Consider the following 27,107-nt stretch of genomic DNA (forward strand, 5'->3'; position numbering starts at 1 on the left):
GTGTACTACCTATGCCTCTAGGTATGACAGTGTACTACCTATGCCTCTAGGTATGACGGTGTACTCCCTATGCCTCTAGGTATGAAGGTGTACTCCCTATGCCTCTAGGTATGACGGTGTACTGCCTATGCCTCTAGGTATGAAGGTGTACTCCCTATGCCTCTAGGTATGACAGTGTACTACCTATGCCTCTAGGTATGATGGTGTACTCCCTATGCCTCTAGGTATGACGGTGTACTGCCTATGCCTCTAGGTATGACGGTGTACTACCTATGCCTCTAGGTATGACGGTGTACTCCCTATGCCTCTAGGTATGACGGTGTACTGCCTATGCCTCTAGATATGAAGGTGTACTACCTATGCCTCTAGGTATGACGGTGTACTGCCTATGTTTCTAGGTATGACGGTATACTACCTATGCCTCTAGGTATGAAGGTGTACTACCTATGCCTCTAGGTATGACGGTGTACTCCCTATGCCTCTAGGTATGACAGTGTACTACCTATGCCTCTAGGTATGACGGTGTACTGCCTATGCCTCTAGATATGAAGGTGTACTACCTATGCCTCTAGGTATGACGGTGTACTGCCTATGTTTCTAGGTATGACGGTATACTACCTATGCCTCTAGGTATGACGGTGTACTGCCTATGCCTCTAGGTATGGCGGTGTACTCCCTATGCCTCTAGGTATGAAGGTGTACTCCCTATGCCTCTAGGTATGAAGGTGTACTACCTATGCCTCTAGGTATGACGGTGTACTACCTATGCCTCTAGGTATGATGGTGTACTACCTATGCCTCTAGGTATGGCGGTGTACTACCTATGCCTCTAGGTATGACGGTGTACTACCTATGCCTCTATGTATGGCGGTGTACTACCTATGCCTCTAGGTATGGTGGCGTACTACCTATGCCTCTAGGTATGGCGGTGTACTCCCTATGCCTCTAGGTATGATGGTGTACTAGCTATGCCTCTAGGTATGGCGGTGTACTCCCTATGCCTCTAGGTATGGCGGTGTACTCCCTATGCCTCTAGGTATGACGGTTTACTACCTATGCCTCTAGGTATGGCGGTGTACTACCTATGCCTCTAGGTATGGCGGTGTACTACCTATGCCTCTAGGTATGGCGGTGTACTACCTATGCCTCTAGGTATGGCGGTGTACTCCCTATGCCTCTAGGTATGACGGTGTACTCCCTATGCCTCTAGGTATGACGGTTTACTACCTATGCCTCTAGGTATGGCGGTGTACTCCCTATGCCTCTAGGTATGGCGGTGTACTCCCTATGCCTCTAGGTATGACGGTGTACTCCCTATGCCTCTAGGTATGACGGTGTACTATGTATGCCTCTACAGCTTCTGGGAGAGGAATGATAGTGGTTATGACTATTTCTTAACCTGAAGCCTGTTTGTTAATTGTGTATTTCACAGTAATTTATATAGGCCTGATAGCCACATAGTCAAATAGGTGTTATATGGTGAGTGTGCACTGTATTGTACAGAAGTAATCTTATTGCTGACCCTTATCTGTAAAGCAAGAGACGCCAGGGGAGGAAGGACACCTTACCAGCCCTCCCCGAAATAATAAAACAATTCTTTTATTAGAGTTATAATGACAACATTGTAGTTTTATGACAGGACCACTTTATGGCAAAGAGTAACCATGATTTTTAAGGGTTGGGCAATTCTTCCATCAAAAGTGTATTGTGGAAAAGAACAAGCATTTGACTCTAATTTCAATGATGTGCAGTAACTGCTACCGGTCTGTAAGGTGCGCTGTTGTGCTCTGAAATTAAATTGATCATCGGCAAAATCCTCTTCATAGAGAGAATAAACATTCTGGCTGGCAGAACTCGCTGGCACTATGAGTTTAACAACAGATGGAGAGCCACAGGTTGCCCAAGCCTGATGTTGAGCAGCAAAACATACAAACTTGTGAAAGTGAATAAGCACAAAATAATAAATATGATTTACTTATATTTGCCCTATATATAAAAAATGAATTTTGAAAACACCTCTCCACAAATGATATTTGATGCCTTTTCAGCCTCGTTTGATTACACAAAGCCCTGAAGTAAGATAGTAAAAAGCAATATCCATCAATCTCCCATCCCTAACACTAGCTGGCACGCCAATTCAAGAAAATCACCCTGCAAACACCCATTTTTACTACAGCCCTTTTTCCTGTGTAAATCTAAATGACTACCTTGTCTGAAATATTGCTGGTTCAAATGTTTTTCCCTTTAATGGATATTTTATTTTTAACATGATAATATGACCACTAGGAGGCACTGTGCTTATTTACAATTTTTATGGAATCTTGCAAGCAGCCCAGCTGCTGCAATCGTTTGATTGACATCTCAAATTGGTCAACTCAGTTCATGTTTTAGAATTATTTTTTTGTCTGGTGAAGCTGTAAATTTTAATAGGATGTTAACAGACAACATGAAGTAGGGAGTTATACCAATACCAAGTACAGTATATATATATATATATATATATATATATATATATATATATATATATATATATATATATATGTATATATCAATCGAATGAACTGAAGGTGAGAGCACTTGTCCATTTGTAGCAATGCAATGAAATCCATTTAGATACATGTTTTCAGGGGACACTTAGGCAATGTTTTCTTAAACTTGTCTTGTGATGCTGAACTCCACATATGATAATTATCAGCAGTGGAATATCCGCAAATTAAACAACTGATTTAGGCCTTAAAAAGGGCACATGGGCCAAATTAATTTCTTTATATTTAGCAAACATCAGATTAAAGCTTCAGCTGAAGTACAAACATTGCAAAGTGGTAGGCGTAGAGGAACGGTGAGAAAGATGTGTGTCTGGGATATCTGGGGCGAGCAGCAGTGTTTTGTGAATGTAAAGTAGGTAGACTCACTACATAAATAAATTAATACACTTACAAATCTGTCAGACTCACTTGGCAGAGCTTGTTATAAGCCGCTTCCAGTACATCACCTGTCACCCAGAAACACTTCTAGCTTCACCTCAGTAAAGAGCAGTAGTCCCAAGTGTGGGATAAGTTTCCTCATTGTAGACTTATACTTTCTACAGACTCGCATTATAATGTTTAATAACTAAAGGGCCAGCACTGTCAGTACAATTGTAAGAAATAAAGGTTGATCAGTAATATGTGCCCCATAGGTAAAGTGGATGTTTACATTTCGAGAAATGTTCAGTATAGTCCATAGACATCAATTATTCTGTAGAGTGTGCCTAATTTCTCTGTAAATTCAGTTTACTATATCAGCAGAAAATGTCATACTCAGCTAAAATAAAAAGAGGCAAGTAACATAAACAACTCTGCCTAGAGAATATATTGGTCTATGCATCACTAAGATGTGGTACAGCTAAATATGCATCGCTGCACATCGTAGTGATGCATATTTAGGTACCGCTAAGATGCACCATGTTGGGGCTACTCTGGGACCCCCGGCGAAGTGACCTCTCTCCTGCTGTCTTTTTTTTCCTGCTTACCAGGATGGGGGTTGTGGTGGCACCGTTCAACAGAGCGCCCAGAGAAGGGGGCACAGCGCTAGTTCTGCATGGATTGGGGGTCTGGCAATTCAACCCTGGGGGATCGTTGGGCTTTGGGAAACTGTTGGGGAGCAGAATAACATTCACCTGGCCCCCCCATTGCTGTAGTCCAAGCACAGGCGGTATGATGAATCACCAGCACATTGGCTGCTCAGAGTTATGGAGCCGTACAAACTGGAAAGTAAACTCATATGTAATGCATAGTTTGGATTGAATGCTCCAAATATCTAATGGTGGCTGATTCTTTTAGGTGACAGCAGGAGACAGCAAGCTGCCCTGAAATATCACAATTATGTATAGTGAAAGTTGAAGTGACCGTCTTTCCATGTGACATTCATACATTATTGTGCAAGTATATGAAATGGTCTACGGCAGTGTTTCCCAAACTGTACCGCAGTGATACCATGGCGATCTCACAGGGGTACCGTGGCAATCTCACAGGGGTACCGTGGCGATCTCACAGGGGTACCGTGGCAATCTCACAGGGGTACCATGGCGATCTCACAGGGGTACCATGGCGATCTCACAGGGGTGCCGTGGCGATCTCACAGGGGCGCTGTGGCAATCTCACAGGGGCACCGTGGCGATCTCACAGGGGTGCTGTGGCGATCTCAAAGGGGCGCCATAGCGATCTCACAGGGGCACCGTGGCTATCTCAGAGGGGCACCGTGGCGATCTCACAGGGGCGCTGTGGCGATCTCACAGGGGTACTGTGGCGATCTCACAGGGGTGCCGTGGCGATCTCACAGGGGTACCGTGGCGATCTCACAGGGGCACTGTGGCAATCTCACAGGGGCGCCATAGCGATCTCACAGGGGTACCGTGGCGATCTCACAGGGGCACTGTGGCGATCTCACAGGGGCGCCATAGCGATCTCACAGGGGCACCGTGGTGATCTCACAGGGGTACCGTGGCGATCTCACAGGGGTGCCGTAGCGATCTCACAGGGGTACTGTGGCAATCTCACAGGGGCGCCATAGCGATCTCACAGGGGTACCGTGGCGATCTCACAGGGGTACCGTGGCAATCTCACAGGGGTACCGTGGCGATCTCACAGGGGTACCATGGCGATCTCACAGGGGTACCAAGGCGATCTCACAGGGGTGCCGTGGCGATCTCACAGGGGCGCTGTGGCAATCTCACAGGGGCACCGTGGCGATCTCACAGGGGTGCTGTGGCGATCTCACAGGGGCGTCATAGCGATCTCACAGGGGCACCGTGGCGATCTCACAGGGGCGCTGTGGCAATCTCACAGGGGTACCATGGCGATCTCACAGGGGTACCGTGGCGATCTCACAGGGGCGCCATAGCGATCTCACAGGGGCACCATGGCGATCTCACAGGGGTACCGTGGCGATCTCACAGGGGCGCCATAGCGATCTCACAGGGGTACCGTGGCGATCTCACAGGGGCACTGTGGCGATCTCACAGGGGTACCGTGGCGATCTCACAGGGGTACCGTGGCGATCTCACAGGAGTGCTGTGGCGATCTCACAGGGGTACCGTGGCGATCTCACAGGGGTACCGTGGCGATCTCACAGGGGTGCCGTAGCGATCTCACAGGGGTGCCGTGGCGATCTCACAGGGGTACCGTGGCGATCTCACAGGGGCACTGTGGCGATCTCACAGGGGCGCCATAGCGATCTCACAGGGGCGCCATAGCGATCTCACAGGGGCACCGTGGCGATCTCACAGGGGCACCGTGGCGATCTCACAGGGGTACCGTGGCGATCTCACAGGGGTACCGTGGCGATCTCACAGGGGCGCCATAGCGATCTCACAGGGGTACCATGGCGATCTCACAGGGGCACTGTGGCGATCTCACAGGGGCGCCATAGCGATCTCACAGGGGTACCGTGGCGATCTCACAGGGGCACTGTGGCGATCTCACAGGGGCGCCATAGCGATCTCACAGGGGTACCATGGCGATCTCACAGGGGTACCGTGGCGATCTCACAGGGGCGCCATAGCGATCTCACAGGGGCACCATGGCGATCTCACAGGGGTACCGTGGCGATCTCACAGGGGTGCCGTGGCGATCTCACAGGGGTGCCGTGGCGATCTCACAGGGGTACCGTGGCGATCTCACAGGGGTGCCGTGGCGATCTCACAGGGGTACCGTGGCGATTTCACAGGGGTGCCGTGGCGATCTCACAGGGGCGCCATAGCGATCTCACATGGGCACCGTGGCGATCTCACAGGGGTACCGTGGCGATCTCACAGGGGTGCCGTGGCGATCTCAAAGGGGTGCCGTGGCGATCTCACAGGGGTGCCGTGGCGATCTCACAGGGGTACCGTGACGATCTCACAGGGGTGCCGCAGCCACAGCATGTGATAACCAAGGCAGTTGGACTACTTGGTAATTATTTTGACTTAGGAGTGCCTTGAAAAAATGATGGGGTCCCTAAAGGTGCCTCGAACTAAGAAAGTTTGAGATCCCCTGGTTTAGGGCTTTTTTCTAATGTTTTTTCAGCTTTTACTTTTTATTTATTTATTATACTTATTTTATTATGTCTCAAAAATACTTAAACTGAAGTCTAACCTATCTCATTTGCACAGCTACACTAGTAGATGTAGTGTTCTAAAAGCAGCTTTCTTGCAATCTGTTATTACATGCAATCTGGATCTAACAGTGTTGTGATCTCCTACTAGGTTAAATGACAGCAGTGTGCAGGAGTGCAATTACCAGATATCTTATATACACATAGGCTAAGACATAGTCGCCCACCAGCAGCCGGCTGGGAAATGGTTAAGCTTTTATTTGCAAATATATTACTAGCTAATGGAAGTGATGTGTCCTATATGGTACTAGAACATATTTTAAATTGTTCTTTAAATAGGGACACAACCAGTAGTAAGAAAAACACTTTCTGAATCTGCACTTCCTAAGTAAACTCTGTTCCCACACATAATTTCTCACATGATCACTGTTACCACTCACTCACCCTCTCCTTTCCACGTAGATACAGATCAGACAATGTGATATGATAAAGAGGATCCCCGATCCCGATTCCCATGTGCTTCCATGGAAACCAGCAATGATCTACATAATACTTTGCAGGCTCCCAAAACAGTGGATTGGGTTAAAATATTAAACTGTTTGACTAACCCACAAAGGAATATATGAAGTTTCAATGTAATTACTATTCAGCTGTTCTGTGAAGGAAAAAAAATGGAATAAGTTAAAGTCATGAAATCCCGCTGGAGATTTCCTGTGCCAGAGGCAATACAGAGGCTGTGTGTTTTTTTTTTACCTGGTTATTAACAATCATGCTGTAAATGTGCAGCTATTCCTAGCACACGCACAGCCAGCCTTCTCGTTGATCATGCTAAATTATTTCTGTGTATTACCCTCCAACATATTTATCTATAGACTATTGCTCCATGGAGGTGTGTATAACAAAGCTGTGTTTCTGTACCACGCAAGATGGGACACACATCAGCCCACGCGCTATGTACAGGAAACAAAGGAAAATGTTACAAATATAATAGTAATAATGTATCTCTATTGATACAGCAACGTCTTACATTGTTCTTATCATCAATTCAAAGTAGTGATGCATCAATCTCTTGTACATAGAGAGAGCACAGTCCAAGAACTAGAGCAGAAACATTTTTTTCCACCCAAATCGTCTATAAAATAACTGAAGTGTATGAATATTATTATTATTATTATTATTAATATTATTAATAAGCTTTATTTATAAGGCGCCTCAAGGTGTCTGCAGCGCCGCACATATTAGAAACAATAGACCTACAGGATAAACAGCACAGAACAATATAAAGTACTACTTAGACTCCAAAGGCTCCAAGCAAGACCAGTATCAGTGGGGCTGGAGCAGAAGTAATAAGTATTGAGACAGGAGGGAAGAGGGCCCTGCTCATAAGAGCTTCCATAAATACTAAAGGACGGGCAAACAGACATCGGGCACGCGAGTACAGCATGTGTGACTGGCAGCACTTTAAAATAACATATTCAGGCAAACTATTTAGGCTTAATTTTAATTAAATGACATGATATGAATTATACTGTTATTGTGTTGGATGTACTGTAGATAGTCGTAACTTTTGTTATCTTACTTCAACTTATACATTTATTAGCAAAATTAAGTAAGATAGCTAGGACATATAAATAAGCTATAAATAATCGTATCAACTGGAAACATAATAATATAAACAATATATATATATATGTGTATATATATATATATATATATATATATATATATATATATATATATATATATATATATATATATATATATATATAATCTGTTTAAATATTCTCTTTTAGCCTTGACTGCTATATTATATTATGCTATATTATGTTATGTTATATTTACAATATATTGATATATATATATATATATATATATATATATATATATATATATATATATATATATATATAAAAGCTCCTGAACATATTAAGAATATACCAAAATACAAGAATATACGATATGAGTAAATGTTTTCTTTTTTTTACTTATCTCCAGCATGTTATCAGATCCACACCAAAATCTCTGAGGAGTCAGTATTTAGATTCAGTTGTCTGAATCCAAAGGATTCAGCATTCCTAAGGTTTACTAAGATGCCCAACTTAGGAGTAGAACCCTAAGATGAATCCTGGATTCCATGCACTCCTAACATATATACAGTACATAATGTGACAGTGTAGTGTGATTTCACATTTTCCACTAAATAAAATATGGTGCCTGAATGGAGAACATTGCAATTGCAATATCAGGAGAACAAGAAACACTTGGCTTCTACTGTTGTGTTGTGGAACAGTCATTTACCTTTTGAAGTCCTCCCTTAGTTTGGAATGTACCTTTGCTGTCTAGCCACATGTACTTGGTTACAGAGGCTTTCTGACCTGGGAGCTTTAAGAGAAGTCCAGTCACTCAATCTAGGTACTTGAGTCCCTGTGAAAAATGTCATACAGCAACCTTTCTTAAATGCATGAAACCAGTATGGCAATCGTATCCCATTATTTTGTCAAGAGAATTGTCCAAGGTATCATAACAAATGTCCTTTGACATCAACTTTGTAAGAAATTGTAAAAGATCAGTCCAGTCTTTCACCAGAGTGCTACACAAACCGTGGAATAGCTGGTTTCTAAAGTAGAATAATATAAAAGGAAAGCGTCACATCTGATGCACTTTATATCTTTGTTTGCTAAAAGAGGTTTCTTTTCTTGCTCTTTTCTGTGGGATCAGGAAATATGTTCAGCTCTGCAGTCACTGACTGCAGCAAGATCATCAGTGAATGATTATATTAAGATTGTTTGGTGCTGTATCTCTCTCATTCCAACTCATTGCTGCAAGCTTGATAAACCATAACTTAAGCTTAGGGACTGATACTTTCTGTTTATTCGAATGATTAGTTCCTCTTAAAGACATATGAGGTTTGCTGTCTCTAGATTGTAAGCTCTTGTAAGCAGGACCCTCTCTACTCCTTGGCTCATGTCTGCATCTTCTCCAACAAACTTCTTGTATATTGTTCTGTTTTTATGTATTATTTGTTTTCTTTGTATGATTTATTATACTAATTTTAAAATGCTACCCAGTTTTGTCACACCTGACAAATAAACAATGATAATGAGGAAGGTCATAATGTATCTTAATACACTAGATGCATTGCCTACAATGGACCTCCTTTATAGAGCCTACTTAATACTCACTGCAAATCACTTTTATTTTGCATTGGTGTGCTTCTATAATCTGCCCAGGTGGAGATACCTCTGCAAACAAAAAATACATCTAGGTTTTCAGTGGGACAATTTGAAGAGACACACTATGCAAACGTGTAAATGTCAAATCAAAGTCTAACTAGCTGAGAGTTACAACCACCCCTTGCCTTAAATTAAGTGTTTTCATTTTGTCTTAAAAACTGCTAGTTTTAGCCTCCGTTTAATGTAATTGTCAGAGTACATAAGGACTGTCTTATATGTCATTTGTGTGATTGATGTTGTTTTACACTACCTAAAAAATGCACTTCTACACTGAACTGCAACTAGAGGGGGCAAAATATGTCTTTGCAAGCTCAGAGTTGGTGCATAATTTAACTGTTTTTGCAGAGTGAAAATGGCTGTATACACACTATGGTGCTGATGCAGAGCGGGATGTATGTCAGTTTGAGTGCATGAAATAGCATGATATATCCAGAAAATGGGCGCATGTATATGCACCTATGCAGCCTTGCATGATTCTGGCACTTAGACCATACTTGCCAACTCTCCCAAAATGTCCGGGAGACTCCTGGATTCCGGGTAGGTCTTCCGGACCCCCGGGAGAGTATAGTAGTCTCCCGCATGTGCCCACTTCCTAGTGAAGTGGGCAGAATTAGATCTAAAATGTTGCAATTCTCCAGGGAATCGCAAGACTTTACCCCACCCCTCGCTGTAAAATGACGAGTTTTCTTCATTATGTCACGGGGGCGGGGCAAAATTATGCAAATTTTCTGAGCCCCGCCCCCCGCACACCCACCTCCCCCCGGCAGCTCCCGGACGTCGACTTCAAGAAGTCGACAAGTATGACTTAGGCCTGCTTGTGCCCGGTGAGGCCAGACAGGGAAGTGGCATAAAAATTCAGGCCAAGTACATTAAATTAAGTACGCAAATGGAGCTCATGCTAACCTGCAGAACCATGCATCTTAGCTTGCTGGAAGGCTTATGTTTTGCACTTGCTACATCAGCCCCTCTATATATTTTTTCTAAGCACCGTGTGCTAAGACCTCTCACTGTGAGTTGTCCAATGCTGACTCCCTATCCTTTTTTTTATACTAATGGAGGATTCAATTCCCTGCGATGAACGAACAGACCTCACCGCCATGTCCAGCTGCGCTCATTTCCTGGTACCGCCAGAGCCGAATATCAAAGATTGTTTTCTGCACATCTCTACTGGATGCTAGGAAAATCTGTTATGTTACATCGCCACAGAGCAGGGGCAGGCTGGACTGTGGGGCAGGAAGGCATCTGCCCCCCAGGCTGGTCCCATAGTGGGCTACCTTGGGCTGGGTCACTGGGCCACCTGCAATTTTTCCATTTAAAATGTTCCTAATAGGCTGCTGGGTCCAGTCTTGCCCCCCGTGGCTAAAATTTGCCAGCTCTCCCCTTCCACAGGGTGCATTCCAGAGGCACTCCACGGCACATCACAGAGAATTTAATTCCCCCCTTAATGCTTTTACAAGTTTATTTTTATTTTTATTATGTTCTCAGTTTTTTGAGAGGCTTTATGAACAAGGACCACTGTATTCTAATATAAAAAAAGCAATTCAAAGGTGGTCCAGAGTGGATAATATTCTCAATTATTCTTGTGAAAAGTATGTAGAGTGGAGGCTTGAGCACTGTCCACAGTCATCAGGTTGTTTCAATATAAGAGATTTAACAGTGGTCATCTTTCTGCATTGTGAATGAACGTCTGCCTGGCTTCTAGACAGCCCTTGTAACTTGTATAGATTGTCAGACTCACATACAGGAAGTACAGCTGTGATTTATAATGTTTAATATCTAAAGAACTAACATTTTTAAAACAAAACTAATATACTTTCTTTTTAAGGAAACACACAGGAGGACTCTCTGCAGTGCAATAGCTGCTATGGGCCCACCATGTGCCTCAATAAGCACTAATACGCCTAGGCACTTTGAAGTGCTCCTATTAGATTATTTGAGGAGTCATTTGAGAACCACTGCTAAAAATTGTTTTAATTTCTGTGGTTATGTTTATAACACTACTGTTTGGGCAGCACGGTGGCTTAGTGGTTAGCACTTCTGCCTCTCAGAACTGGAATCATGAGTTTGATTCCGGACCATGGCCTTATCTGTGTGGAATTTATATGTCCTCCCCGTGTTTGCTCTGGTTTCCTCCCACACTCCAAAACATTCTGGTAGGTCAATTGGCTGCTGACAAAATTAACAGAAATGTTTGTGTGTGTGTTAGAGAATTTAGACTGTAAGTTCCAGTGAGGCAGGGACTGATGTAAATGACAAATATTCTCTGTACATGATTGCAGAATTGGTGACGGTATATAAATAAATGGTGATGATGATAATTTTCCAGTACAATTAAAAAGTACAGTTTTAAAACTGAAGGCATCACAGGCTCTGGTATATAATATTCTGCTAGATCCACCCGCCATGCGTGACATTCACACTCACTGCTGACACTCCAATCTCTAATTGCTGCTGTCTACTATTTGTTTGACAGCTGCATTGCACGTTGTAGGGAATGTCAGAGAATACATTTAGCATATGAGTAAACTAATAGTGTCTGTAAACTTGATATTTTATTATAATTAAAAACCAGTGACATATTCAATTTGTTACAATCATTACATTTCATCAGAACATTTCTACCTCCATTTAAATTAATTATTCTTGTTAAAAGGTTTTTGTTTTTTTACATAACTAGTGACATCTGAGCTACTGATAGAACCACATACAGTATGTATCGTTGTATTGTTATTTAATTACTCTTAACTCATTGATATCATTGTCCTAGTGTATGGCTGTTGTGAAGTCAACCAAAAAATTAATTTGGAATTATTGTCAATAACATATTTTGATATCTTGTAGAATATTTAGAAGAGGGAACATTTCCTTGAATGTCCAAACAGCTCAGACAATTAAAAGGATGTTTGCAGTATCTTAATATATCCTTTTTGCTCTGAATTCATTTCCATCCACATTAGGATTAACCATCATGGCAGCACCTAGTCAACAGAATTTGTTGTAAACCTGGGGCTATATATTTACTAAACTGCGGGTGGAGATGTTGTCTGTTAACCAATCACATTCTAGATATTGTTTTATAGAATCTACTAATGATATCTAGAATCTGGAATCTGGTTGCTATAGGCAACATCTCCACTTTTTCAAACCCACAGATTAGTAAATATACCCCCTGATTTACTTTAGTAATAAATATCCACCCATCACTTTCACATGTATACATAGATGCTTCTAGCTAGGAGTTCTAAAATAAATGTTTAGATTTCTATATTTATTTAGTGCCAGGATCTGTTCTAAGAAAGGTTCTAGTTCAATGTAAAGAAAGATATCGAACACTAGCATCACGCATTAACTTTTCAAGCTGGCCACTATTTCTTAAGTCCCATAAACGTGTTTCCACGCATAATTAGAGGACAGTTATTATGTTTTCCACTTTTAGAGAGGTCCTAAGTTATGTTAGATCATCCATTGGGAATGTTTGAAGGTAGATATTCAGTGGGCGAAGGCCATAAGCAGGCTATTGTTAATCATGAAATTAGGCTGTCCAAGATTCTTCTCTAGCCCTGGGACCCAGATAGAAATATCTTGTGATTCCAGTTTCACAGCAGAACAGGTCATTTTGTTGAGGTCCAAATTCTTTGAGGATTGGCTTTTGTTTCGCCATTCCACACCGTGGGCAAGATTCAAGTCCCAACGCAGCTGGCATGCAACTTGCGTTGTAAAAAATATATAATATATATATATATATATATACGGTATATATTTTACATGAAATACATACATATTATTTTAATGCATACTGTACATGCATTGCATTGTTATAGTGTGTCTTACTTACATACACATGTTCTTTGCTAGCATGTGGCATACATACGTGTAATTTTTAAAGCAAACACTATGCCGTGTCCGTCATCACTACCATTCGGCACTTACACCTGCTCTGTAGCTGGTGCCAATTATACAATTATTCGGCTGAAACCAAGTGGACTTACGAGAATCCCGGGATTTTAATTGTCCGAATCTACAGTGAAGTGCTCTTGGCGCTCCCTTACTGCACACTGCCTACCTTCCCTCCCCCATTTTGCTCCAGAAGCTGTAGGCTGTTGTAAGTGTCTTTCGCATTTGGACATGAATTGCAATTGTCTTCATTGGTGTAAAGGCCGTTTCTGAGAATGCAAAGAGCGATTTCACGCAAGATACGCTAAGCAAATGGGTGTATATCTGGACATGAATCAGGCCCAGCATTTGTACAATTCACACCTCTCTCAATTTATAGCCAATGACTACAGTTGCAACGATAACAGTGAATTCATTCTGCTGTATGGTAGGAGGTGACTGGGATACGGGGGCTAAATTCTTAGAGCACAACATGAAAAATGTCATGGCCAAACATTCCTTGTGGGTGAATATTTCACAGAAGATCTTTGAAGAGTTCTCTAATCTCTACACTCACTAAAGGGACAACAAACTCAGCAGAAAAAACGAAAATATCATTGTTGTAGTTCTTGTAATCTTCTTGGACAGGAAGTCAAGAACCAGCAACTGCCATGCACAGGGAGAGCTCACAACCACGGAGAATAAGCCTATCATAATGCTCAGTTCCAAGTTCATTAAGTTCTTTATCTGGAGTAGGATGTAACCTATCAATTGTGTTAGTGCTAGAGGCAGTACTTACTATCTGTTTATCAGGTTGGATTTAAGAATGATTATGGCCCTATGAAAATGTGAATAAATATGTTTATTAGATAAATAGATACATGTGTATTACCTTTAAATTAGAGATGCTCACTGACCCCCGTGAACTGGTTTTGATTTTGGATCTGGATTAGCTTTGTGTTTATGTTTTGGTTTTGGCAAAACCACCCTCGTGTGTTTTGGATTTTTTAGAAAAAAATCCTAAAATATGCTAAAATCACATAATTTTGCTCTTTTTTGTTCCTACATTATTATTAACCTCAATAACACTAATTTCAAATTAAATTTTTTTTCTAAAATCCCTATTTTTTTTGCTAAAATCACATATTTTTGATTTTTTTTCTCCACTGCATTATTAACCTCAGTAACACTAATTTCAAGTAATTTGCAGTCAATTTTGACCACCTCACAGGCCACAATATTATTTTCATACACTTTCGGACAAATACTACAGCGACCTGGATGGATGCTAAGCGACAGAGCAATGACACAAACATATAGCAGTTCCTAGCACATCTAGGACACATTGGCACACAGCAGTGGCAGAAAAGAAAAATGGTGCAAGATGGAATTGTCCTTGGGCCCTCCCTCCCTCCCTCCAACCCATCGTTATGTTGGATCCAAAAATCGTGAGATCGGACGACGTAACGATGAAGTTTTGCCTCGTTTTCAAAACTGTAAAATCATCATCATCATCAACATTTATTTATATAGCGCCAGCAAATTCCGTAGCACGAAAATACCGGCTCGGCTTGGTACTCGGATCTGTTAAGTTCGGGTATGTTCGGTTCTCAGGGAACCGAGCCTGAGCATCTCTACTTTAAATTAAGTGTTTTCACATTTTCAGGATTGGTTCCACAATATATAAAATAAGTATATATCTTAGATTTTTGTACAGGACAACATCTTTACAAAATATTTATATTAACAATTGTCTTACAAAATATTTATAGATCAGTAAGTGACTATATCCTGTACATATATAAGGTATAGTTTCCCTTTAAAATGATTAGTTCATTTCTACATATCACATCTGTGATATTTGCCATGTATGTTTACACATGTTGCATTTTCCCTAGACTTGGTAGAAGCTCCTGTATTCGAAGCACATGCAAAGCATAGACCAAAGACAGCCTGTGACTCTAGTGCCTCCCAAGCTATCTTCTGCTTAATTGACTTTTCCAGAGAGATAATTACACACTCTGGTTTGTTTATTCATACAATATAAACTGCAATCTCACAACATTTGTCATCTCTGTGACAGCACGCTTACACTCTGAATGTAGGAATGTGTCCCAGTCCCCCTACTGAGATTTGAACTTGTCACCTTTATCCACAAAGACAAGAATGCATTCTGGGTAATAATGAATGCTGTGCATGGAAAATCATAATTATTGTGTTTATTCCATAACTCTGCTCACCTGTTTGTCACTATGTGTAGTTGTGAATAGCTCCTTTTTATTACTAGCCTTGGAAATGGAAATTCATATATTTTCTTTACGAGGTATTTCAGCTTTTCATGGCTAATGAATAAGTACACTGTATACAGTGGGAAAATACATCACATTTCCAATGGCAGTATAAGATTTATAGTGATAGTGTTTTTGACATTATTAACACACAGAACATGTTTTGCTTACCCCCGTCCTTGCTCTGACCTCAGGCGTCTGTGTGCACTGCACAGACGTCTCTCGATAGACATCAATGATCGCTATGTGAGATTCCCTCTCTCCTCCATTAAGCTGTTTAAAAAGAAGGCAAGATGGAATTAACATAGTCTCCCAATTTAGAAACTATTTGTTTAGTCTACTGCCACATGTTTTATTCATACTTGCCTACTCCCCCGGAATTACCAAGAGGCTCCCGAATTTCGGGGAGTAATCACGGACTCCAGGAAGAGTAGGCAAAGCTCCCGCATTTGCCTAAATTCACAGCAGGGAATGGAGGTGGCAGGGCTTAATCGCGTTGTTAAGCTCCACCCCCTCCATTCAATGCCGTCATGCGACAATGTCACCACCACGCCCTTCTCCTACCCCATGTCACAGGACTTCTCCCCCTGTTCTCCCCGGGAAGATATCTTAAAAGTTGGCTTGTATGGTTTTTTTATTCACTTCAAGTGTTGTCAGTCAAGAAGTCATATACACCTCTGACCCCAGGTTAATTGAAGCTGGGACAATTGTTAGGGTAAGCAATGGGTGAGGTTTTGAGTTATTTAAACCTGTTCTTAATGAAAATATAATAACTTTATGTTGTTTGTAGCCAGAACCCTGAAGTGTATGCCTACAACAGAACTGAGCCAAAACCAACCTTACAATACATTATACTTTTAGAGGCAACTACTGATATAGAGGGTGGCAGCCACAAAATACATAATTTAATGGGAACTGTCATATTAAAATAACCTTTCAGTGTGAAAAGAGGGCATCCCTTAGTCAGAAAGGGGCGGGGTTTATTAGCGGACATTGGACTGCCCATTTACAGAAGGTGAGCAGCACTTGCATTCGTTTTTTGGTTGCTATTAAGGTACTTGTCAGCTCACATAGGACCAGCATAAGGTGCTATTCAAGGGACATTTTTAAAACACCTGTCTGTGTAGTTCTTATAAATATAGGGCATTGTTGCCCAGTACTTTTATACTATTCTGTTTTAGCATAGCTTTTCTGTGCACAGAGTTTTTTAAAAACACCTCAGTGTGTTGATTTATGTTAGCCTTAGGAACAGCAGGGAGGTTTGGGAGATTGATGTGTAAATGCCTGTTAAAAAGGGCTGTGGCTGGAAAGATGCCAGTACAGAAACGTGGCCTTGCTCTTTAGTGTGATTGAGGAATTGTAGACTGTATAAACTCCTGTTGTAAATCCTTGTGATCCATACTAGCTTTTTTTTCTAAGTTTTCTTGATGGTTGGCGTAAACCTCTCAAATTGGCTGGTTTCAGGTCAGTAAGGAGTTATTTTCCTGTGGATAAATCCTACATAAGCCACAAAGGATTGAAAAACTGCTCTATTAAAAGCAGGACCATTGCCAGTCTTCAGAGGTTCCACTCTAGCAGACATATCTCAGGCAATTTCTACAATTGGAAACGTGGAAGAGAGTGAATGATGAGATCACAAGAGGCACACTCTTAACTGATAGACTTTACAACACCTACTGATCAAAATTGACCTAGTCGTACTTTGATGGCTGGGCTATCAATCTGGGCAAACACACATGGTTTCAGTCCTTATTTTCTAAAATGACTAAATTGACAGACGAAAACCCACACTTTTGTGGCCGGCATAACTTTAAACATTATGGACCCCTGAATTCTGTCTCAAGAATTTCAGACGTTTATGTCAAGCTACATCAAACTGAAAACACAGCAATGTTTCTACATCAGGTTTAAAAAAACTGTATACTTACGTCTAATAATAGTGCCTAGATGAAGTACCATACAGACAAGATAAAATAGTTTTTTTGACAGTGTTATTAGTAAAAATCCCACTTTCCATATAGAAAGTAAACAAACCACCTCGTCATTTACCACTTTATAAATCCACTGGTTGTTTTCTTTCGTGCAGTAGTTCAAACAGAAATTTGAAATACGAAATCTGAATAGGTGGCTGCAATGTGACATAATGTAGCTGCAATGCACATTACTGAATTACTTACAACTGGTGGAGTCAATACGCAAGCAGGCAATCAGAAGCTGGTGCCATCATCATTATCATGTATGTTTTCATAAGGCCTCTCGTACCCGCAACAGACATGACTACTAACAAGCATATCTGGGATACGTCCAGGGGGTAAATGTATCATACCTTCCACACTCCAAAAATATACTGGTAGGTTAATTGGCTGCTAACAAAATTGACCCTAGTCTGTCTGTCTGTCTGTGTGTCTGTGTGTGTTAGGGAATTTAGACTGTAAGCCCCAATGGGGCAGGGACTGATGTGAATGAGTTCTCTGTACAGCGCTGCGGAATTAGTGGCGCTATATAAATAAATGGTGATGATGGTGATGAATGAGACTTGGGGGTAAATGTATCATACCCCGGTTTTTTCATCTCGCGGGAGATCGGCGTCTTCGCAACTAAAATTTAAAGGGGCGATGGCTTGTAAAGGCAAACTTGCCTTTACAAGCCATCGCCCCTTTAAATTTTAGCTGCGAAGACGCCGATCTTCTACGAGATGAAAAAATCGGGGTATGATACATTTACCCCCAAGTCTCATTCATCACCATCATCACCATTTATTTATATAGCGCCACTAATTCCGCAGCGCTGTACAGAGAACTCATTCACATCAGTCCCTGCCCCATTGGGGCTTACAGTCTAAATTCCCTAACACACACAGACACACAGACACACAGACAGACAGACAGACTAGGGTCAATTTTGTTAGCAGCCAATTAACCTACCAGTATATTTTTGGAGTGTGGAAGGAAACCAGAGCACCCAGAGGAAGCCCACGCAAACACAGGGAGAACATACAAACTCCTCTCAGATAAGACCATGGTCGGGAATCAAACTCATTACCCCAGTGCTGTGAAGCAGAAATGTTAACCACTACGCCACCGTGCTGTCTCATTAGGCCCTCTCTCCGAGGGGGCATGCTACACTTACATGTACAAGCCTTTAGTGTACTTAACCAACAATTACTCACCCCCATTCCACCTTTCCAAGAGTAAGGAGCTACAAGTATACGATATCCTCAAATCTAATTATGGATGCATTTTGGTATGCAAGTGTAGTACGGGAATGCCTATATTCACACCACACAAATGCACATTCAACTCTAAATGAGGCCCTATATTAAGATCTTAATATGCTGCATTAAAAATAGATCTGGATCATAATAGCAAAAACTGAAAATCACTTCACACACAGCAATAGCAACAGTTCCACCTTCTTGCTGAGGACGCGCGGAGGTTAAACGGAAGATATATGTCTGTATGTTACAAGTGTATTTTATACCTGAGAAACTTGCATTTATAATTTTCATAGATTGCGCCCTAAACAGAATGCTTTGTATGCATGTATTTCAATTCCCTTCCTAAATCACCATCCAGCAGGTATTAAACAGCTCAGCTGTGTGATTTGCCTGACCCATAAAATTGTCTTTATGGCAGCAGATTTTCTGAGTAACTCAAGAGTGTATTTAGTAACATGCTTATTTAGCCTCTAATTACACTACAACTGTCAAGTGCACAGCGACCAAACACACATTTTGATTGCTGTCCCATAATTTTAATGCTAAGTAGTCAACCCATATATCTTCTTTATGTGCTAGAGGACTGTGAATATTTTGGACAAAATTACTTGCAGAATTGGAACAGCTCATGCTTGCATTTATTTCTCGTCCCTTGAACTTAAAAGTAAATTAAGGGAGCCATGGATTGTTAAACGGGTAATGTATTAATAACTTGGTCACCGCGCCACATATTTATACAGATTTTTATAACCGGGTTTAATATGTGTAATCCCACTGTGGCACATTTGTTAGACTCACTAGATGATGTGAGTAAAGATGGCTCTTGCATTGCAAATCTATATTGTTGTTGGCAGACACTGCAGTATAGATGCTTAGAAGCAGATGGTTTTGCTAACATCTTATTTGGGACCTTATGCCTGCCCTCCGCCCTTTTTCCTTCCAAAGTCTTTTCCTGGTGTATAAATTTGTATGGATACACTCCTTCATTGGGTCCCAAAGGAAATGTCTTTCTCCCAGTTACACATATAATAGCACACACTTTGTATATTATTAAAAGCTGTATTTTTTCATGGTGTTAGTAGTTGTGTATAGTAAGATATGTTTTATGATAATTTATATTTGTTAGTTTGTCAAGGTGTGTGTATAATTACAGCAGTCACAGTAAAAAAAGAAGCGTCAGCTTGCAGGACAAAGGCTGTTACAGATAGATAAGGCGTGATTTGGGGCATGTATTGGGCATCTGTGAACACATAAAAAAATGTGTAACTGGAATTATGCCTGATACTTGAAACAGAACTTCTGCCTGAAATTCGCTGTGGAAATCTCAGAATGACTCTGAGGCTGCCTTATAAATGATATGATGATAATAAATGACTTTGCATAGCAACACCAGTAATAATGGAAACAATCACTGCAGTCCGCACTTTATTTCTATTGTTACATATATTGCTAAGGAAGGTCGGTTTAAAATAACCAAAAACATTACCGTGAAGGAAGGGACCTAACTAGCAATGGAAAACAACATATTTTTAGGATGGGCGTGCAGGCCTAATGGTGCCTATCTACTTACAGCTCCGGAGGACCTCGCATATGCACATTAGAGTCCCATATGGGATTACTGTTTCACTGTTATAATTTTTCTAACTCTTAAGATTTATCTCAATGACACTGAAAGTCCAAACCAGGCTCCACTGCTCATATGCAAGCCCCCAAGCATGAAATACATGGTGTGACTGAGAGCACCACTGCACTATATGGAACCAAATGCAAACCCTATTTCCCCTGAAATCCAAAATGCCATTGTCTGAGAAAGACTCAGCAAAGACCACAGTGTCCAGCTAAAAACAATAGCAATATTGGGAACTGGAAGTGATGTCACAATTTAATACCCTATGTATTACCCACTTTCATTACAACGACAAACATCCTATGTATGAACCACTTTCATTACAACCACAAACACCCTATGTATGAACCACTTTCATTACAACCACAAACACCCTATTTCCAAGGTTCGCGCTTGTTGTCAATATTATAAGTAAAACATTTTGGTTTGGAGTAACAAGTAGCTCTGCCAAACAAACCAAAAAAGTTTGCTTATCAGAATCCAGAAACATCTTATAGACTGCAGATTTGATCCCCAACACACTGTCACTGAATAAAACAGTAATATAACCAAAATGTGAATACCACTCAGTCATCTCTTATTAGGATGGTGGTGGCTCTTGTTGAATGTAGTTATCATTCCCAAGGACAAAACTAATTCATTATAAATCACCTCCATGATTGTTTAAATTTCCATCTCAGCACTTATCAGCACTTATTTTCTAAATGCTCCACTAATTTTAATGAGAGAAATTTGTTTGGATGCATCGCTGATAAATTACATAAAATGCAATGTTGGCATGAATAACACAGATTACATTAATAAGCAGGCATTAGGTGTTAAGTAAAGACAGGCAGAGTAGCCAGAAGTGTTTATACTTTGAAAAATGTAAAGGGGCATTATGACAAACACTGGCTGTAATGAACGAAATATGAATTATTTATAAAAACAAAAATTGAATACTGTTTAACCACACACAATAAATTAATGATGGTTTCACTTGGAGACCTTGAAGACAATATAAGAAGCATGAAACATCTGTACCGCGGCACAAAAGCACCTTTGCACCTGCTATGCGTGTGGCTAGATGTCCGCCAATGTGCATAGGAACGCAAAGCATTTAGGTAGCGGTTCGCACAGGCAGAAGGGAGGAGGTGGCTGGAGCATGTTACTAGTCATGTAAAGAGTAGGTACACTGATTATCAGAGCAGTGCATGAGACAAAAGGGTAGAGAGGGCACATTCCTTGTTGTGCTTAGAGGTACATTGCTATTTTCACTCTGCAAAAGATCTTGAATGTTGCACCAGCTCTGACATGGCAGAGCATGAGTTCCGCTCTAATGCGACCCATTTTGCATTGACATGTTGCAATTTAGCGGAGAAACACATTTCTAGACAAACTGCAACCAATATATATATATATAAAAACTTCACACACACACAACAGTGCCACCTGTAATGTTCAGTATTACCTTTACGCTAATGACATTCAACTCTACATCTCTTTTCCTGATCTTTCCCCCCCCTTCTCTCGTGTATCCGACTGCCTCTCCACCATATCCTCTTGGATGTCCTAACGCTTTCTCAAAATTAACAATACTAAGACAGAACTCACAGTCTTCCCTCCTTCAAGATCCTCATCCCACCTTGATCTCTCTATCACTGTTAACAACGCCACCATCTCTTCTGTCCTCCAACTCTGCTGTCTGGGCGTCACCTTTGACTCCTTCTTCTCTTTTGCCCCCCCATATTCAATCCCTTGTCCAGTCCTGTCGCTTCCAACTACATAACATTGCCTGCATCTGGCCCTTCCTATTTCAGAATGCCACTAAATCCATCATCCATGCACTCATCATTTCCGATCTTGATTATTGTAACCTTCTTTTCACCCACCTCCCCCACTTTCTCCTCACCCCCCCCCCCCTTCATTCTATGTTTAAAGCAGGACTCATCTTCCTTTCATGCCATTCTTCTTCTGCCTCCCCTCTCTGCCTGGCCTTACACTGGCTGCCCTTCCCCTACAGAATTGTTTTCAAGATCCTCATCCTTACTTATAAGGTCCTCTACCACACAACTGCCTCTTATATCTCTAACCTCCTCTTCATCCACACTCCCTCCCGCTCCCTGCACTCGGCCAATGACCATCGACTCTCCTCCACCTTGATCACCTCATCCCATTCCCAAATCCAAGATTTCTCCCAAGCTGCCCCACTCAACGGTTATGATATCCCATGCTCTATTCTACTGTCCCCTAACTTGTGCTCCTTCAAACGGGCACTTAAAACCTGTCACACTGAACAGTGAAACAAGCAGAATTATTATACCCGACACTCCTCCCACAGCACTAGCATGGTGGGCAGGTGACAGTCCCACCTTCCTGTTAAAAAGGAGTTCTCATCAGCTGCTATGTTTGCTCTGACTATAGACACGCTCTGTCAGCCTACTGTGGGAAAAGGCACTTCCAAGCCATGTAAGTTAATTCAGACTTTATATCAATATTTTGTCACACATATGTCCTCCACCTGTTTATCTTTAAACTTGGTGCACTGTTGCACAAATGTTTTAATCTGTTTGCATCCTTTCTATGCAGTTTGCCAGCTAAGTGCCTCTCTTTGTTACAGATATTATAGCCTTGTGACATCCCTACATTTAAGTATTGGGGATGGTACTGGTTCCCATTTTCGTGCTCACACAATGGCTTAATGGCTGCCTGCCTCATGTGAGCTTCAACATTACATTGTAAATCAGACGTCTCACAGCAATAAAAGTACCATCCCTTTATTCAGTGGATAATGCCCTAAAATAAATAGTTTTTCAACATGTTGATAATTGATTCTAACCTAGGCAATGGCCACATTATATGCCAAAGATTACTTTTTACACATCAGATTGAAAGCTGAGATGCAGAATCTGAATTAGAAGCATTATAACACGGTGTTGAAGTTTTTGTTTATAAACCTAGAACTTCAAGTTAAATCACTTGGAACAACGATCCCTAGTGTTCAGTCATACCGCCTGTTCCGTGCTTGATACACCAGTTTCTTCGAAGTCACAGATAAATCATTTGACTGAGCACGTTAATGTATTCATATGCTATGAATAGGCAATGGCTGCCATTACATTTTTAACTGAGTGTATTTGCATAGGTATATTATTGTACTTCTATCACCGATGGAACAGTGGCACAGTTCCAACGTTTGTTTCATACATCAAGGTACTATAAATGCCTGGGGCTGCGCTGGATCAGATTTGCTTCTACATTTTATGTCATTTTTTTCCCTTGCACAGATCACTTGTGATTTTCTTGCTTGCCTCACACGTTTCGCTAACTTCTTTTTAAATTATCCTAAAAAATAACATATTCTCAACTCGGTAGTAACAATGATGCATCTCCTGCAGCAGATCATTATTGTCCTGGTGTCAATCTGTTTTGATTATTTTATTCTGTATTAAACAAAATTTTGAGGATTTTCTTGGAAGTGACGAAACCTAAAGTTGAAAAATTATTTTGCTCAAATAATGTAATTCAATTAGTCTTAATACATGATCTTACCTGGTGTCTTGGGCCGTGTACCGTTCCTCTGCATATAAAACCACATGGCTCTCTTTAAAACATCAGATGAGGATTTATATAATTGACTGTAAAGCTGCAGCCATAAGGCAGATGTGTGTGTTAAGCTGCATAGTGCAGGCCAGAAGCTAAAGTATTTTTGATGTAATAGTATAAGGTAAGTTTTACAGTGTTACCCATCTTTAATTGTCAGCATAGCTTACCCAAGAAGTCAAGTCATTAAGTAAGCTGTTAGCTGTATGACATACAAAAAAAATATGTGATATTATAAGGAGCTTTCTTAGTTTTCTTAGTAAAATATTAAATCACTTGAACACACTGTTTTCCTGTAACATGAGAACACTTCAAAATGCTGCATACAGGGTTTGGCAGCTGAGTAACACTGATGTGACAGAAAAACAGCATTTTCCATTGTCTTTAATGTGTCACTAGCCTATAAGATTGTTAACTCATTCCTTTATTGACTGATTGGGACTAGACAAGAGACGAATAAAGGCTACATTGCACTTGGCTTCCGTCAGCCATTAACGCTGAGTTAGCCATCTTACTATTCAGGCTTCAGGACGCAGTGTTTCTCTGTCTGTAAAAAGTACATCATTTAAAAGTCTTTGGGGTATATTTACTAAACTGTGGGTTTGAAAAAGTGGACATGTTGCCTATAGCAACCAATCAGATTCTAGCTGTCATTTTGTAGAATGCACTAAATAAATGAAAGCTAGAATCTGATTGGTTGCTATAGGCAGCATCTCCACTTTTTCAAACCCGCAGTTTAGTAAATCTAGCCCTTTTTAGCAATACACAGTGGAAACCAATTTTGTGGGCTGAACCATTATTCATGAGTATGCAGCCCATCAATTCACTAGGAACCAGCGCCTCATGAATAACTAATTATTCCTGAGCCACTGGTACTAAAGAGCCTATGTGATGTCACTGGTTCCAAGGGGTGTGGCGGTATTCTATTGAATAATGGTTCGAGCAACAAACTGATTGCCTCCACTGTCTATAGGTGACAGGTCTACTTAACAGGACTGTAAATTAACATTTTATTGAACTTAAAATTTTCTTTGCTTAGTTTTGCCTAGATATAATTGTATGCTATCATCATTTATTTATTTATATAGTGCCACCAGTTGGGCAACTCTGTACAGGGAATATTTGTCATTCACATCAGTCCCTGCCCATTGGAGCTCACAGTCTAAATTCCCTGACACACACACAGACAGACACATTGAAAGAGACTGCTCAACTGAATGGTGTGAAGAAAGCAAAGGATATATTTGGCGTTGGCCCGCGAAAGTGCAGAGAAGACAAGATGGTGAAACAAAAGTGTATCTTAAATAAATCATGACTTTAATTCAGTTATGAAACACATTCATTACTCTATGCAGGCTATAAGCAAACTTGTATGCTATCTGTCATATCTTTGGTCCTTTCCGATTCAGTCGATCCCCAATAATGTAATGCCCCACCCCAAATGATGTCAACGATATGCACAGTTTATACATCCATCCCTTAATATTTTTATTACACAAATGAAAGTGTAAAATAAAAATATATATATATAGGATAAGACCTTTGTTCGTTTTTGGACAACCCCTTAGTAATCAATTCCCCCTATTCCCTACTATTTAAATAATTTAACAGGTTTGATCTCTAGATTTTCACAGACTATCCCTTTCAATATTTTGTCTAGATCCTGTTTCTTTGAGTCGAATGGTATCTAATTAAAAGTTAGCATATCCCAATTTGTTCTATTTTTTTATAATATTAATTTTCTATCTTTTTGGTCCTAATTTTGAATTTGCATTTGAGTATATTAGGTCCGTTAGCAGAGATGGTGTACGAAACACCTCTTATTTTTTTCACAATCGGATTTTAGCTTATTATGCTGGTCGAAAGTTGGAAGAAAACATGGAACCAAAGAATTTAAATGGCAATTGACTTGCCTATTTAATGGAAGACGATCAGTAATGCCTTTATAGCTTTTTACACTCTATTAAAACAAATACAATTATTTTGTTCCCGGTTCTATCTCACCACTGTCTAATTTTTATATATATTTTTAATGTGAAAATCTAAATGAGAAATCTGTAGCAGCTTCTATATCGTTACATCTTAAAAGAAATTGGTTCACTTTTGGAAACTAAGCAATTTTGTGTCGGGTTATCCAGATATTCTTCCTGCATTGTGTGTCATTATTGGACATATGCTGTATCTGGGGAAAGGATAAAAAATTGTAAGTGTATTATTGATGAAAAGATTGCTTTTCTGACAAGTATTTAAAGCCTCAAAGATCTCTGTCTGAATGGTTTTCTTTCCTGCTATTAAAGAGTGTGATTTGCTGTTGTGTACCTCTCACTTCTTTTTAATGTCAATATTCCACAGCGCAGTGTGAATGAGACACCAAAGTTTATGTGTTCCATGAAAAAAACACAAGGTGGAAAGGGCGCTTTTAGTTGCCATATATAGGTTTTAAAGTGTCTATACAATTGTAAAGTGGTTGTTATTGTGCAGACATGATAAAACTGTTGATGCTATAGGGTCTACGCTGCATGACCTTCAAGCAAGGTCATTAAAAGGGAATTTAAGAACATTTAGGCCACTATGGATAGACAGATGTGTGCCTGCAGAAGAGATGTTACCTGTCCTGCATGAAAAGACTTCACCAAGGGTTCTGGGCACTGGGACCCAGGTCTGATCTTACATATGCAGAATTATCATTTGTTACCCATACACAGTATAATGAAAAGCCAATGTGTAAAAAAAGAATTCTATCAGCATACCTTACCCCCCCCCCCCCCCACACACACTTCTAATTTTATCTGTGATCAGGGCGTGTCCTGAAATGTCCAGATTCTTCAGTCATGGGGGTGGTGGGGCCTGGTACACGTACCTGCAGGTAGTGGATTATATATTACTGTCCACAGCAAAACCCCATCCTGCCCTGGGCAGTAATATAGAATTCAGCCACGGCGGTGGGACCCCAGGTTGTGAAGTGTTATGTATGGGGGCAGCACGGTGGCTTAGTGGTTAGCACTTCTGCCTCACAACGCTGGGGTCATGAGTTCTGCTATCAAAATTGACCTTAGTCTCTCTCTCTCTCTGTCTGTGTGTGTATGTTAGGGAATTTAGACTGTAAGCTCCAATGGGGCAGGGACTGATGTGAGTGAGTTCTCTGTACAGCGCTGCAGAATCTGTGGCGCTATATAAATAAACGATGCTGAGGAAGAGGAGGATGCCCAGTATGC

The 27,107-nt window shown here is 40.9% G+C and overlaps 1 protein-coding gene across 1 annotated transcript in view; it reads left to right on the top strand.

Annotated features, from left to right (window-relative positions):
• PTPRN2 (protein tyrosine phosphatase receptor type N2) overlaps window positions 1–27,107 on the top strand; it is a 733,183-nt gene that overhangs the window by 564,707 nt on the left and 141,369 nt on the right. The window lies entirely within an intron of this gene.

The sequence above is a fragment of the Mixophyes fleayi genome, chromosome 5 (genome assembly GCF_038048845.1).
Source record: "Mixophyes fleayi isolate aMixFle1 chromosome 5, aMixFle1.hap1, whole genome shotgun sequence".
NCBI lineage: Eukaryota > Metazoa > Chordata > Amphibia > Anura > Limnodynastidae > Mixophyes > Mixophyes fleayi.